Here is a 5000-nt window from a genome sequence, read left to right as displayed (position 1 = left end):
GACAAGGGGGCAGCGGCAGCCATGCCAACAGGGGGGAATCGGCAGCGCAGATTTTTCGACGAACATGGGCTGGACGCTGGACTGGCCGGGCCATGCAGGAAAATTCATCGAGGGGACACGCTGAAGAAACAGCGCTGGTTTAGACACGGTGGGCGCAGTGTTGGAATCGGCAGCGCCGATGAAACCGGCAAAGTCGGCAGAATTGGCAGCGGGTGCTGGCGATGGGTCTGGACGGGCTGGATAGTCCAAGGCTCGACGAGAAAGACCGCAGGTTGAGACACTGGGGCAGTGGCAGCCCGCGGGACAGTGTTGGCAGATTCGGCAGCGCAGATTTGTGCGGCTGCAGGTTCGTCGGGGAAAATCGGCAGCGCAGATTTTTCGACGAACATGGGCTGGACGATGGACTGTCCAGGCCAGGCAGGAAAATTTGTCGAGGGGACACGCTGACGAAACAGCGCTGGTTCAGGCACGGCGGGCAGTGTTGGAATCGGCAGCGCCGACGAAATCGGCAAAGTCGGCAGAATCGGCAGCGCAGATTTTTCGACGAACATGGGCTGGACGCTGGACTGGCCGGGCCATGCAGGAAAATTCATCGAGGGGACACGCTGACGAAACAGCGCTGGTTCAGGCACGGCGGGCAGTGGTGGAATCGGCAGCGCCGACGAAATCGGCACAGTCGGCAGAATCGGCAGCGGGTGCTGGCGATGGGTCTGGACGGGCTGGATAGTCCAAGGCTCGACGAGAAAGACTGCTGGTTTAGACACTGGGGCAGTGGCAGCCCGCGGGACAGTGTCGGCAGATTCGGCAGCGCAGATTTGTGCGGCTGCAGGTTCGTCGGGGAAAATCGGCAGCGCAGATTTTGCGACGAACATGGGCTGGGCGATGGACTGTCCAGGCCAGGCAGGAAAATTTGTCGAGGGGACACGCTGACGAAACAGCGCTGGTTCAGGCACGGCGGGCAGTGTTGGAATCGGCAGCGCCGACGAAATCGGCAAAGTCGGCAGAATCGGCAGCGCAGATTTTTCGACGAACACGGGCTGGACGGTGGACTGTCCAGGCCAGGCAGGAAAATTCGTCGAGGGGACACGCTGACGAAACAGCGCTGGTTCAGACACGGTGGGCGCAGTGTTGGAATCGGCAGCGCCGAGAAAATCGGCAAAGTCGGCAGAATCGGCAGCAGGTGCTGGCGATGAGTCAGGACGGACTGGATAGTCCAAGGCTCGATGAGAAAGACCGCTGGTTTAGACACTGGGGCAGTGGCAGCCCGCGGGGCAGTGTCGGCAGATTCGGCAGCAGTGTCTGCCGATTCGGCAGCGTTGGCTTGTTGGCGCGGGGGGCCGATGCGAGTGGGGACTTGGGCAGCGGGCAGTGAAAGCAAGAGTTTCCCCGATGCTGCCGGGAAAAACGCTCCCCGGGATGGCCGGGTGAGATGACCCGGCGGCCCGCGACGGGTCATTCAATTCCATGCCCCGTCAACATAACTCCCGATGTACTGTTTGCTTTTTCGGAAGAAGAGATCCATCCCCCCATCCTCGGCCAGCCAAAAACGCTCCAATTAATGGCCGGGTGAGATGACCCGGCGGCCCGCGACGCGTCATTCAAATCACTGCCCTATCGGCTACAACTGCTGATGGGTGGGATTAGAGGCCTGCCATGGTGGTGAGGGGCGGCGAGGACCGTGAAAGCTAGAGTTTTTCAGAGGCTGCCGGGAAAAAGGCCCCTCGGGTGGCGGGGTGCGAGGACCAGGCGCGTCATTCAATTCTCTTCCCTATCAACTTGGCTCCCGTTGGTGGGATTGGAGGCCTACTGTTTGTTACAGGGCTAAAATCGTCAGGGGAAGAGCTGACGAAACAATGCTGGTTTGGATGCAGGGGGTAGTGTTGGAATCGGCAGCGCGGACAAAATCGGCAAAGTCGACAAAAAAGACTGTTGGTCTGGACATCGGGGCAGCGGCAGCCATGCCGACAGGGGGGGAAATCGGCAGCGCAGATTTGTGCAGCTGCAGGTTCGTCGGGGAAATCGGCAGCGCAGATTTTTCGATGAACATGGGCTGGAAGATGGACTGTCCAGGCCAGGCAGGGAAATTCGTCAAGGGGACACGCTGACGAAACAGCGCTGGTTTAGACACGATGGGTGCAGTGTTGGAATCGGCAGCGCCGACGAAATCGGCAAAGTCGGCAGAATCGGCAGCGGGTGCTGGCGATGAGTCTGGACGATTTATAGTCCAGGGCTTGATGGAAAAGACTGTTGGTCCAGACAATGGGGCAGTGGCAGCGCGGATTTGTGCAGCTGCAGGTTCGTCGGGGAAAATCGGCAGCGCAGATTTTTCGACGAACAGGGGCTGGGCGCTGGACTGGCCGGGCCAGGCAGGAAAATTCGTCAGGGGGCCACGCTGACGAAAACAGGGGCTGCGGAGTGGAAAATCGGCAGCGCAGATTTTTCGACGAACAGGGGCTGGACCGGCCGGGCCAGGCAGGAAAATTCGTCAGGGGGGCACGCTGACGAAAAGAGGGGCTGCCGCGTGGAAAATCGGCAGCGCAGATTTTTCGACGAACATTCGTCAGGGGGGCACGCTGACGAAAAGAGGGGCTGCCGCGTGGAAAATCGGCAGCGCAGATTTTTCGACGAACATTCGTCAGGGGGGCACGCTGAGGAAAACAGGGGCTGTCGCGTGGAAAATCGGCAGCGCAGATTTTTCGACGAACAGGGGCTGGATGCTGGACCGGCCGGGCCAGGCAGGAAAATTCGTCAGGGGGGCACGCTGACAAAAAGAGGGGCTGCCGCGTGGAAAATCGGCAGCGCAGATTTTTCGACGAACAGGGGCTGGACCGGCCGGGCCAGGCAGGAAAATTCGTCAGGGGGGCACGCTGACGAAAAGAGGGGCTGCCGCGTGGAAAATCGGCAGCGCAGATTTTTCGACGAACATTCGTCAGGGGGGCACGCTGACGAAAAGAGGGGCTGCCGCGTGGAAAATCGGCAGCGCAGATTTTTCGACGAACATTCGTCAGGGGGGCACGCTGAGGAAAACAGGGGCTGCCGCGTGGAAAATCGGCAGCGCAGATTTTTCAACGAACAGGGGCTGGATGCTGGACCGGCCGGGCCAGGCAGGAAAATTCGTCAGGGGGGCACGCTGACGAAAAGAGGGGCTGCCGCGTGGAAAATCGGCAGCGCAGATTTTTCGACGAACAGGGGCTGGACCGGCCGGGCCAGGCAGGAAAATTCGTCAGGGGGGCACGCTGACGAAAAGAGGGGCTGCCGCGTGGAAAATCGGCAGCGCAGATTTTTCGACGAACAGGGGCTGGACGCTGGACTGGGCCAGGCAGGAAAATTCGTCAGGGGGGCACGCTGACGAAAACAGGGGCTGCCGCGTGGAATGGCAGCCTACACGCAGATGCGAATTCGGCAGCGCACGATGGCTTGAGCAGGTCATGGGTTCGACTTGGCGCGATCTGAAACCTGGACGAGGGACTGTCGACGCTGGACGAGCCAGCGCGGTGGCCTGTCGTGCCCCGTTCAGGGGGGGCCTGCCGCGGAGACAGCCCTCGCGGGCTCGACAGCGCAGGCCAGCGTCCCCGACGTCGCTGGCCGCGGCAGGCGAGCTGCCGGGGTTCCCGCATTCCTACAAGAAAACGTCGTGCTTTCCACATGAAACCAATCCAGTAAAATCAGCCATATTTTTATGAGGCTGCCCACTGAATTTGGGGTCATTCCGGGCCGGTTCCTAGTTTTGCGGATTTACTCGATTTCTAATGGTAGGAAAATTAAAACAAATACTTCCCGACCTCGAAAAATTCTGGGAAAATTAATGAAGGTGGATTGGATTTTTGCCAACCTCTGTGCAAAATTTCAGCTCAAAATACCAAGAAATGAATTTTTTAGAGGGGGGGTGACAGCTGGGACCTAGTAGTGTCTCCCCCTGCCAGAGCTGCAATGACACTTATTGCTCTTTAGGGAGCCACCAGGCCGGCGCCCCTCAAAGACCACACGCGCGCGCGCGCCCGCCCGCGCTGGGCGCTGGGGCGCTGGGGCCTGAGGGCCTGGGGCCCTTGGGGGCCCTTGGGCGCTTGGGCGCGCGCGCGCGGCCCCCGCAGCCATGCCGCGCTGCGCGACGCGCGGACAGCCCCTGCTGGCTTGCTCTCTCGCCCGCGGGGGGGCTGCCTTCGGGCCCTGGCCCCCCGCGTTCTGGCCTGCCCCCTGCGTGGGAGAGGCTAGGCGCTGCAGGGGCCAGCCCGACGTCGCTGGCCGCGGCAGGCGACAGCCCGACATCGCTGGCCGCGGCAGGGGCCAGCCCGACGTCGCTGGCCGCGGCAGGCGACAGCCCCTGCTGGCTTGCTCTCTCGCCCGCGGGGGGGCTGCCTTCGGGCCCTGGCCCCCCGCGTTCTGGCCTGCCCCCCGCGTGGGAGAGGCTAGGCGCTGCAGGGGCCAGCCCGACGTCGCTGGCCGCGGCAGGCGACAGCCCCTGCTGGCTTGCTCTCTCGCCCGCGGGGGGGCTGCCTTCGGGCCCTGGCCCCCCGCGTTCTGGCCTGCCCCCCGCGTGGGAGAGGCTAGGCGCTGCAGGGGCCAGCCCGACGTCGCTGGCCGCGGCAGGCGAGCCGCCGGGGTTCCCGCATTCCTACAACAAAACGTCGTGCTTTCCACATGAAATCAATCCAGTAAAATCAGCCATATTTTTATGAGGCTGCCCACTGAATTTGGGGTCATTCCGAGCCGGTTCCTATTTTTTCCGATTTCCTCGATTTTTAATGGTAGGAAAATAAAAAAAAATACTTCCCGACCTCGAAAAATTCTGGAAAAATTAATAAAGTTGGATTGGATTTTTGCCAACCTCTGTGCAAAATTTCAGCTCAAAATACCAAGAAATGAATTTTTTAGAGGGGGGGTGACAGCTGGGACCTAGTAGTGTCTCCCCCTGCCAGAGCTTCAATGACACTTATTGCTCTTTAGGGGGGTGCCCCCTGACTGGCCATGGGGCGCGCTGGCCTGGCGCCCATAGGCCTGCC

This window comes from Populus nigra, chromosome 2, assembly GCF_951802175.1.
Source record: "Populus nigra chromosome 2, ddPopNigr1.1, whole genome shotgun sequence".
NCBI classification, from domain to species: Eukaryota; Viridiplantae; Streptophyta; class Magnoliopsida; order Malpighiales; family Salicaceae; genus Populus; species Populus nigra.
This window is presented reverse-complemented; position numbering follows the sequence as displayed.